Below are 11896 nucleotides of genomic sequence, written 5' to 3' on the forward strand. Positions count from 1 at the left end.
TGCTTCCCAACCACTGATGGTTGTAGGTTACAGTAGAAAAATTATTGGACAGGTTTCTAACTAGTGTGGACAGGCAGAAGCTACATGGGGGTTTACGAACCTCCTGGAAATGCTAGGATACTGCTTGATGCTTACAGAGGCCATAGGCACCATCAACACCATGTTCCAGGTACAGGGAAACACCAGATTAGGTCTTGCAGATTTTCCTGATTCAAAAGAACTTCAGATTGGCTTATCTGTTCTTACTTGTGTAAGAGCTGTTAAAATTTAAGAACGAAATCCCCTCCCCTCCCCAGCTCATGTGCTTGAGTACCTGGTCTCCAGAGAGTGGGTCCTGATGATAGATCATTGGTTATGGCCCTTTAAGAGTTAAAGCTCCACCCTCCTCTGCTCCTATTCTTTCTGTTTCTGAATCATTCCACTGTGCTAAAGCTCACCATCACCACGGACCACTTTGAGCCACCATACCATCTCTACCACTGTGGGCTGATACGTTCCAAAAGTTCTGGGCCAAAATAAACCTCTCGTCTCTTATGCTGTTTTGTTGGGTATTTTGTTGCAGTAACCTTCTGAGATAAGGCACAGAGCCATTGACAGCCCTCATCTCAGAGGAAGCATGATATATGCCCTGGTTCAGACCCTCAGTGACTCTTCTTTCTTTCCTTTATGATGATATTTGTTTCTCAGCTGGTTTCATGAACTGGCCAATGCCCATCTCCCACTGCCACCAAAGACATTTTATCTAAGCATCTATGGACCAACCAAACCTGGTCACCATTGGTGCAATCATCTGCTGAGCCCTTCCTGCTACAGCCCCTTCTCTTCCCCTAGCACCAGAGCTGCATATGCTCAGAATCTGCTGCTCGGGATGGACTTGCAACTTTCCCCCAAGTTGACTCTGGTTCAACTTTTTCCAGCCCTGTGTGTGGTTTGTGCATGTGTGTATGCATGTTCACAATATACGGGTGTAAGTGTGTGGGCATGTACATAGAGGCCACAGATCGACACCAGGAGACTTCTTCAATCACTCTGCTCTTTATTCATTAGGGAAAGACTTCCCACTGAGTCCAGAGGTCACAGATTTGAGTAGCTCCAGGAATCCTCCCATCTCCAATTTGCAAGCACACGGCATTTCATGTAGGTCACCATGCCAAGCTTGGTCTTAGCTTCTGGAGTTTCAAACTCCAGTCATCTCAGTTGCAAAGCCAGAAAGTCATTCACTGAGCTAACTCTAACCCTAACTGTAACCCTGAGGTTGAATTTATTTTTGTAGAAAAGGTTTACATTCCTAGGCATAATCACACACATACACCACAGGGCTTCTATACTCTCTTTGACCCCTGCACAGTTTATCTTGCTAGTATCTCATATGGATGCGGTGCCTTTGGTACAGTTAGGAAAGCACCTCAGGGCTGAGAGTATGGGAGAGCGCCTGCTGACTGTGAATTCACAGGGTTCTGCATTCAGCACCCAGCATCAGAGCAGAAGAAAGAACTGAAAGTTAAGCACATTACCTACCTTTGCTTCCATTCAAGTGCAATGTGTGCGCTCTACTTCAGAGTGCAATGAAATTTCAAAAGATTGCACCAATATGGCTGGTCATGTAAAATGTATAATTTAAACTAGAATAACCCTTTCATATATATATATATAGGAAACATTTGGAATTTTGACCATGTGCAATCTAACAAAACCCTCAAGGAGACAAAATCATTAAACTACAGTCTGTATCTCTGACCAGAGTGAAATTAAGTTAAATTAAAATGGAATAGCAATCAATGCAGGTGACATAGGGCTAAACTACTCTTGGCTCATAGCTTAGAAGTTTTTGTTGGTACCTTCACCTAGGGTACTTGTAAGATGGAGAAACTGAAAACTAAAAAAAAAAAAAATCTTGTAATAATCTTAGGAACAATGGTTCATAAGACAGCCTGAACAATGGATACCTTATAAACAATACTCTTAACCTGTTGCATTAATCATGAGAAGGTTCAAAACCTAACAGATGTTTTTAGACTTTCCTTTTTCAGAATCCCCATGTATCTGTACAGTCCTTCAAGCTGTCTCAGTGGAGGCAGCAGCCTGGTAGGATCATGAGGCACCATCTCCAAGAAGGAAGATCTGGACTCCTTTTTATCAGACTCCAACTTCAGAATTACCTAGCCACTAAAGGGATATATAATTGCACACGACTCTAAGTTCAAAGCTAAAATGAGACCTAATCGTAGTCAGTTCATGGAGTTCAATGCTGTTATCAAAGACTTAAGTGATCTTTCTGTCTTTCTAGTGAACTGCCATGTTGTGTGTCTTTTTGCCAGCCCAAGACAATACCTTGCTTCAAATACCAACCCAGGGGAAGAAGAGAAAGTGACTCACACTAGGGTGGTCCCTCCCTGCAGGGAAAAAAAAAAAAAACTCTTCCCAGAAAGCCCCATTAGCCTTGCCTGCACAGTGATGAAGAGTTCCCACATTTAGGGCAAGAATGGCTTCCATTGAGGCTTTTTGCTATTAGCACAAAGCCAGTAACTGCTGGGTAGGTCACCCACAAATCAAATCTAAGTACAGGAGTTAATGAGGTGTGTGAAGATGTATCCACAGAAGGTTTCCTTTGAACTAAGACCAAAAAAAAAAAAATTCTATTAAAAAATAAGTTGGGAAACTACTGACTTTAACTACTTGAAAAATTATTCTCAATTATCTGTCTGCAACGCATGACGATATCCCTGGGTGGTGTGAGACGGTATATTTAAAGCTCCTAGAACTGAAAACCAGCAGGCACAAGATAAATCATGGTGGATTCTATATTTGTTTCTAGGTCCTTGCTGGCTCAGTTGGAACATTACCCTTGGCAGTGGAGAGCAATTTCCATCTCCGCAAACAGTTGTAAGCCAATAGGACCAAGGATGGAGCTGTGGGGTGCAAAGTGAGAAAAGCATGCCCAGCTGACCCAGATGGCACAGAAAAAGGCAAGGTGGTTTTCGCAGCAGGATTGGGGCAGGGTAGAGTTATTATGGACCCATCTAAGATCACATGCCATCCGCTCACATTTGGGCTTTAAAAATTGTCCTCACCTCAAACCAGTTGTCTATCTGTAAGGGATTCTGTTGCTTTCCTTCTTCTTCCTCCTCTTCCTCCTTCTCTTCCTCCTTCTTCTAAAAATAAATAAATAATTCTGTAATTCATTTTATTAACAGCCAACATCCAGGGTTTTTGACCTCTGCTGTCCCAATGCCTTATTTTCCAAAGACTGAGTGAGAAAGACCCATCGTAACTCTGAATTTTCATTAAATTTTTATGAAGAGTGAAGTTGAGCTTAATGACATCTGATTGTAAAATTCCAAATATTCATATAATCTAACCTCTGAACTGGGGAAGGTTAGCAACCACGTGGCCCAAGAGCTGGAGAATGTATACTACTCTTGTAGATAACCCAAGTTCAGCCCCCGGGCACCCAGGTCAGTTGCTTCATAATTAGCTCCAGCTCCAGAAGGATCCTACACCTTTAAACTTTGTGGGCATACACATACCTCACCCTGCCATATACACATAATTAAAACTAAGATACACAATTTTTAAAAGAACAAATTATATGGTCCATATATTTATGTTACACTCAGGGAATCTGAGAAGCACCAGGGTTAATCAATTTATCAAAAGCCAATTCTGATAATAGAAAGCAGTAGAATCTGCGGGTGCCAGTCCTCAAGCAGTAATGTACTCCTCTTATCTAGCTTTGGATTGTCACTGTCAGCCAGAGAACCTAAAACAGCTCAGTGCATAGCGTCCAGGTGAGAATCTTACAGATCACCGTGCATATAAAGCCAAATAAGAGTCTTTTGTTTAAGGCCAGAAATCTAGAGCAAGCACTTGCCCCAAATAACTCCTGGCACTAAAAGTCAGGGCCACAAGATTTATAAAGCACAAACCAGAAGGGCCACACTGACATCAATATCTGAATAGGTCAGGAGAACCTTGCGACATTTGTTTTGGCAAAACACAGCAGTTGTTTTGGTTTTACATCTGGGCCATGAACAGGGTGATGGAAATGTCGAAATATGTTGCCAAGGTGGACGTGACTTTCCAGGGAACTTGGGGTTAAAAAGTGCTTGATTAAACAAACACAAAATGGAGTCAGGATAAAATCAAAGCAGCATGGTGTCACCTTGGTCACTTCAACGGTGTCACATTCCAAATCACCTCTGTCCAGAATTATGATATGGTCATTCGGACACCCAAGCATGGCAGTGGCAAGCACAGAAGGGCCATAAAACTGAATGAGGTTTTGAAATGCTGTGACAGTTGGTAGCAGGTTAGCAAGGAAGCCTATATAGCTCTGCCTTAGTTAGTTTCTATTGCTGTGAAGAGATACCATGATCACAGCAACTCTTATAAAGAAAAACATTTAATGGGGTCTGGCTTATCATTTCAGAGGTTTAATCCAATATCATTATGACAGAAAGCATCTCAGCACCCAGGTAGACAGTGAAGAAGCTGGGAGTTCTTCATTTTTACCCACAGGCAGCAGAAGAAACCACACACACTAGGCCTAGCTTGAGCATATGAGACCTTAAAGCCTGCCTTCACAGTGACACACTTCTTCCAACAAGGCTATACCTCATGATAGTGCCACTTCCTATGGGCCAATGACTCAAACACATGAGTGTATGGGGACCATTGTTAGTCAAACCACCACAGGCTCTAAATAAGCAGTCTGAAGCTGAAGCAAATTATCCAGGCAAAACAACGTGGAGAAATTCAGTTCTCTTGGTGTGGAAGGAGTGTGGAGCCAAAGGACACGGAGGAGAAACCGATCCACTCTTAAAAGACCTGTCTCATTGGTCATCACATTCAACCTGAATTATACCTAAGGTAGCTTTAGACACTTTTGTGAAGCAAACAGTGACCCTTACATTTTCTGATTGAGTTGCTTTTAAGTTCTAGGTTCATGAGCTGAGTCAAAGAGTGGTAATACAAAGGGGCACAGGAGATGGTTCACAGGTAAAGGCCCCTTAATGCACAAGCTTGTGGACCTGAATTCAGCTCTCTCCAGCAACCACATAAAGGCAGGTGTCGATATACATCTATCTAATCCCAGAGCTGAGGCTGGGGTAAGAAAGGAGTTGAGAGAGTGGCTGAGGCTTTTTAGTTAGCTAAGCTAGCCCCCAAACAGCAAACTTCAAGTTCAGAAGAAACTTTGTCTCAAGAGAATAAGAAGAAAGAGTGATGCGATAGAGTGAGTATGTACACATATGTGCACACACATGTGCACACACATGTGCACACCCACACATGTTTTTACCCACTCAGCTTCTACTATGTAGATGTAGGATAGTCACCTCTTTAACAAGCTCTGTGTTTCCCCCATAGAGTTTAGTTGCAAGATTCCAAGGCTTCTACCACAATTGCTCCTCTACATGGCTTTAGTGCTCCATACAAACGGATCCAGGAGAGCTCTGTTGTCTCTGTTTCAGCACTTACTTGGTCTCTGTTAACGTTATTCCTCTCGGTTGGCTGCTGACAGGGAAAGGCACAGATATCCCAGGCAGCATCACGTGAGAAAGGTAGCCCAAGGAAAAGAAGCTGATTGTAAAACTCTCTGTGGCATTCCAGTGTGGGCTGACCCAATGGAGAAGGGTATGCTCCTGCCTGCCAGCCACCACTGGAAGTAACTCAGAGACCACTCCTCTCACAGGAGCTGCATAGCCTGAATTCTCTCCTCTCTTTTGTTTTTGTTTTTGTTTTGTTTTTTTTTACTGTAGTTACTAAGTAGGTGTCCTATCACTAAGCAGACACAGCCCCTCAGCTTCTCTGTATGTCTCTTTGTAGCTTTGCTATTCACTATAGCTAAGATACTGACTCATCCTACATCTAGGGGATGGTGGGCAAAGGAAACCTGCCTTAAGAATGTAATGGAATATATTCAACCATTAAAAAAATTAATCAATACCCTGCTATTTCTATTTGCAGCAAAATGAGAAGAGACCTAGAAGACCCTGTGGTAAATGAGGTAAATCAGAAGTAGGAAGGCAAGTTCTACACACTCTCTCTTATGTGTGAATTATTAAAAACATTGGCATGTATGATCATGACTCTAAAGGCTGAGATGGGGTCAAAATGGGGAGTCAGATAGCAAGTGTAAAAATGTAGTGCGAGCAAGTTTTCCAAGTTCTACAGTTGCGTGTGGACTACCCTCAGGAACCTCATATGCATCCTATTATATGTTATGTGCGATAGCTAGAAAGAAAGTCTCCATGACTCCAAACAAACCATGGTTAAGATATAGCAACATTATCTTGACATTATACATTGCATAATTGCATCAAAATAACCACATTATACCCTATAAATACAAGCAACTGTTACATGTTAGCCTAATATGAAAAATGTTTATGGAGATGAAATGCTAATGAGCCTGACTAGATCATTACATGCTGTACACATAAATCAGAATATCACCTGGAATCCCATAAATTCATATAATTAAAATAATAATTTACAGAGACATATAATTTTTCAAATTACTTCTCTGAGATTCTAATTATATCATTTCTCCTTTCCTTCTCCTCCCTCCAAACTCTCCTATACAATCTCCTTGCTCTATTTCGAATTCATGACCTCTTGTTTTCATTAATTAAATACATGCACATATACGTATGTGTATAAATTTTAAAGACCTGCTTGGTGCCCGGAAAGCTATGACAATGTGTCATCTGAGATGTGGCATGCAGGTGGAAAATGTAAAATTTAAATCTCGTGGGTATCTATCACCTTGGCTAACAAGGTACACTTAGACTTGAGTTGCTTGGTAATCAGGCTGGCCTTGAACTCACAGAGATTACTCCCACTCCGCTTGTTAGGTGACCCACATGAAGACCAAGCTGCACATGTTACAAATATGTAGGGGGGACTGGGTTCAGCCTCTAAATGCTTCCTGGTTGGTGGCCCAGTCTCTGTGAGTCCCCATGGGTCCAGGTTAATTGACTCTGTGGATCTTCTTGTGATGTCCTTGACCCCTATGATTTGCTCGAGTCTATGCTTAAAAGGGATTTTCAGATGACCACTTCCACTTCAGCAGAGCTCCTGAGTACTTGTTAAAGTAAAGTGTGAGTATGCAGCCTCTTCAAGTGTTGTTCTCAGTGAGGCCACGGTTCAGCCTTGCTTTAAATACTGAGGGTGTTTTCCCTCGAAAGCAGGGTAATGTATATGTCTTTTTAAAACTTGCCTCTAATTCAAAAAGGGTGAATTTCACCGATCACCACAGTTGGGAAGTAGACCACAGGTTTCTAACGTGAAGGATTGTCTCATTGGGTTAAGTGCCCAGCTGTTAGGCCCTGTTCCTGGGACTACTACCTTCAACACGTTATTGAAGGCAAGTACAGTAGGTTTTGAGGAAATGGAAGGCCCCAGGGGCCTCAGCAGAAGGAGGGCAAGGAAACACTCATCCAATCGGCAATGCTTACGCTAATTGAGGGGGAGGAGAAAGAGGGCCCATTAGAGTGAGACTTGGGGCAGCCCTCCTCTTCCTAGTAGGTCAAGGTTGAGAGTGGTTCTGCTTTGTGACTTCTCTACTGCTGGGCCTCGGAGAGCTCTGGGTATGGCTAGCTGTGCCACAGAGACCAGTCTGAAGTGGTCCAGACTTCCACATCTCCTTTCTGGCTAGGAAGAAGTTTCATCTTTTCTCATCCTGTGCCTGCCCCTCCTTCCAACCGCATTCTCCTGCCTTCACCTCCCGAGTGGTGCACAAAGGAGCCACCCCTCCGGAGCTCTCTGGAGGTTCTGCAGCCTGTAATCCTACCCTCCTCACAGAAAAGCTTCTTTCTGTTCCTCTCTCATCTTTCCGAAAGTAGATCCAAGTCAGCATATTCTGAGAGAAGAAAGCAAAGAAGCTATCTTCCTTCCTCACCTTGCAGGTTCGGGGAAAGAGAGGAAAGGCTCAAAAGGCCTAAGGCTATGAATTTGAAGGCTAGCCAGGGAAGGATATGTGGGAGGGTTTGTAGGAGGAAAGGGAAGAAAGAAACTTGTAACTAAATTGCAATCTCCAAACCAAAGACTAACTCTCTACCACAGCATGGCAGAGGAAACTGGCTGCTATTGAGCCTGGGAGAGGGTATGCAGCCAGGGAGGGAATTTGTGCACAAGGGAGGTAGGAAATTCCAGTGGGTAGGAAGTTTATTTTCTTCCTGATTCACTATAGAAATAAACAGGGCTGAACTGTATCTAGAAGGTTCAGGGACATAGGTGTCTTAATTCCGTGCAATCTTCCTCATGATGGGATGGCAGCTTAGCCTATACCCAGCAGGCACCAGGGCTCATCTGATCCTTTCTTTTGTATTAACTCTGTTTCGGTCATTGAGGGTTAAATGAGGGATGAGCCTGAGACCTTAAACGGAGGCTTTACATAGAATCCCATTAAGCAAGTTAAATGACCCCGAAGTTCAGCCACCAAAATGGCAGCTCATCAGCTGTGAAAGATAAAAGGCCATCAGCGTGGCTCAGTCCCCATTAGTGCGGTTCATTGGCAGGGGGGTTGGCTTGACAGTGATCAGGACACAGGTGATAAGGCACACCTGCGGACACATAGCTGCCGAGGACTCTGCAGTTCCCTCAACCTTTGCAACTAATAGCTTCAAGCTCCTTAAATATAATGACAGATAACTTGTCACTTCATATCAGCCAGGGACCCAAAATGCTACTATCCGATTTCTTCATTGTAAATGTCAGGTTGGGTTAATACTCTATTGCACATTAGTGCAACTGGAATCTTTCATTTTGGGGGAAACAAAGCAGGCTTCAATTGTTCTTGTGACTTAATGGTATTCTGTAATCACTTCACGGAGGATAACTGTAATTCTAGCATTTCTGAGTAGTTCCTTTATGAAATAGGCTCACATCACCCCCCACCCCCCACCCCCACACACACCCATTACCCTCCAAATTAGATTGAGGTAGTGCTGGTAGGTTAGGAGTCCAAATAATCAAGGAAATGTGCATAAGATGTATGTTAGGCTCATGGTCATTAGACATCGGTCATTACATGGACATCTTCAGATGATGGACACCTGCATTCCCCATGCGTGAAACTGAAATGCTACCTTAACATCCAGTTTGGATGGGTGGTGGCTCTGGAGCCAGCACTCTTGTTTGAATATAGCCAGTGCAGTTCCATTCAAGGTATATGCTCTAAAGAGAAGCTTTGCTCCTGGAGGGTTGTTTGACTCCCCTTTCCTGTAGGAAACACCCTAGCAAGACCACTAGGCCCTTCAGTTCCTTAGTTTGTGCTGGACTGGCCTTCTTGGGCGGGGAGGGGGGTTGGGGGGGCTAGGGGGTGCCTCCTGGTTCTGAGTCTGTGTCTACACACATTTACTTAATAATCCCTTGAATTTAGGGAAAACACCTTGTGTAGTGGCTTGGATGGGTTTGCCCCACCTCCACCCCCCACCCCAAGACTTCTGTGTTTGAATGTTTGGCCTAAGGAGTAGCACTAGGGGGTGTGGCCATGTTGGAGTGGGTGTGGCCTTGTTGGAGGAAGTGTATCACTGTGGGGATGGGCTTTGAGACCCTGCCTGGAGGCAGTTTTCTCCTGGCTTCCTTCTGATCAAGATGCAGAACCCTCTGCTCCTTCTTCAACAACACGTCTCCCTGGACACTGCCGTGTTTCCTGCCATGACGATAATGGACAGAACCTCTGCAACTGTAAGCCAGCCCCAATTAAATGGTGTCCCTCATAAGAGTTGCTTTGGGTATGGGGTCTCTTCACAGCAGTAAAACCCAAACGAAGACACCTGGCCTCCACAGCTTGAGCTCTTACCTGTGGCTAAGCGCCCCCCACCCCCATCAGCACAGGTGTAGTTCATGGATTCTGCAACACCATGTGCTGTTTGAGAAAGAGGCACAGTGGAGGCAAATACCTACAACGAAGTATAAAGCCTCAGTGTCCATCCCTCCTGTCCTCCCCAACAGACACTGTTATCAGTGTTTATCAGCTCAAACTCTACTGAACAGGCAGCCTTCAGAGAGCATGTTTTCTTTTGTGGGTAGAGCCTTAACTGGGTTTTCTTGGAGGTACACAGAAGAAGAATGGGGCACAGTGCCTGTTAGACCTATGTAGGTGGGGCAATCCCATGCTTCTATGTAGGCTCCTAGAGCTACCTGATAGTTTGAGAACCCTCACAGGGCACCACTCACAGACCTGATTGCATAGCATGGCTGGACACAGGGCTGGGTTTTCTTAGTGAAGAGAGTGCAGCTTCTTCCCAATGGATGGCTAGCTTCTCTGCATGGTTGCCCAGGGCTTGCTTTTCTAATCACAGATCCTACAAGGAAACAGTGGCCAAGCATTTACTCAAGGATTAGTTAGATCTATGAGTCTCTGGGCAAGCAACATAATATTGTATAAGACTCCAATTTGGACTTGGGGGTAATAGCTACATGAGGCAAACTTTAAGCATTTGGTGTAAAATCAAAGTGCCCGGTGCTAATTTTCATTGATGGAAACTTAGTGCCCTACCCCTGGGGGTTAGGCAATTCAGATAGTCTGCTCACCCTTACACTGTCTCATGTTATCTGGAATTATTAGGACCTCTGGAGAAGAAAATTGCCAAATAGGATCCAGATTGGATATCCCCCAGAGAAGCTGAGGCATAGAAATTGGTAGTGAGAAACTAGGTACATTCGGCCAACATTCTTCAAAGCCCTGAAAGCAGCAAGTGGCCTGCCAGCGGTGAGGGAGCAACCTTATTCTCCTACCACTGGCTTGACTTTCTGGCTCTCATGCAGCTTCATTGTCTTGCAAATGGGATCCTCCTGAGTAAAAGGTCCACAGTTGCCCAATGGAATGCTATACAGATGAGAGGCTGCTCCCAGCCAGCTGGGGATTACTCCTGTGAACAAGGAGGAGCCCAGAACATTTATAAGGCTCATGCATCCCTATTGACCCCCGTGGCTCATGCTTACAGGGGGACCTGGGTGTGGGAGTTCTGAGGTCAGCCATTTCTGCCCACAGTGACAAGGTGGGGGTGGGTGGTTTTACATAACTACATACTTCCTAAAACCCACATTTTTCACCTGTCTTTCACACTCACAGCCTGTGTCTTCTTACATCTGCTGTACCAGCTGCCTCTTACTCTCTCATCTCCTTGTGATCCACCAAGGAGCTTGTAGCTAACACTGCATAGTTCTTTGCAGGACTTTAAAGGCTGTGACTCTGAACTTCATCATCTTACAGAAAAGATGCTTTGAAATTTCACAGGGAGAAATTTGAGGAAATTTCATGGAGTTAGTCCATGAAAAATAAAATAAATAAATAAAAAACCCAGAGAAGACATTTCCCATGTTCATTCACCCTTTAGATGGAAACCATTAAAGTTACCCAAGACGCCTCAGCTCTCCTCAAAGAAGCCCATGCTCAAGGTGCGTGCTGCTGCAGAGCTTGGAGTTAACACCCAGAGTATGCAGCTGAAGGGGGTGGTGCAAGAGGCAGGGAAGTTCCTAGTAATGGCGGATCATTTTCAGTTTTCTCTCCTGTTCAGTGAAGAAACTATCAGAGATGTTCTGCCTCTGGGTTAAAGGGACAGTAGCGGGTTCTGTACCTGGAAGTTTCAGGGATATGTCTGACGCCATGCTCCCCTTAGCATAATTGAATGATGGCTCAGCCAATACCTCACTGGCATTTAGGATTCATCAGATCTTTACCCCTTCATAGTTATCCTTAGCCTTAATGCCTCTTGTTAATAGCTCATTAACAAGACAGTGTTCATTGCTATGAACCCAGGCAGGCTGAACCTGTAGGTAGAGTGAGGGGGCTCTGGAATGGGGTGTGTTTATGCTAAGATGCAAGCTAGTTGGCACACTTCATATTGGGCCTTCTCCAGGAAAAGGTGTTCTTCTTGCCAGTCTT

General features: G+C 44.3%; 1 protein-coding gene across 1 annotated transcript in view; it reads right to left on the minus strand.

Annotated features, from left to right (window-relative positions):
• Positions 1-3092, minus strand: part of Col22a1 (collagen, type XXII, alpha 1) — a 355185-nt gene extending 352093 nt beyond the window's left edge. Inside the window, exon 1 of the mRNA XM_006521382.4 lies at positions 3072-3092. The gene's annotated coding sequence lies outside the window, so the exon portion shown is untranslated. The remainder of the gene's footprint in view (positions 1-3071) is intronic.
• Positions 3093-11896: the final 8804 nt, after the last annotated feature.

This window comes from Mus musculus, chromosome 15 (assembly GCF_000001635.26).
Source record: "Mus musculus strain C57BL/6J chromosome 15, GRCm38.p6 C57BL/6J".
Classification (NCBI taxonomy): Eukaryota; Metazoa; Chordata; class Mammalia; order Rodentia; family Muridae; genus Mus; species Mus musculus.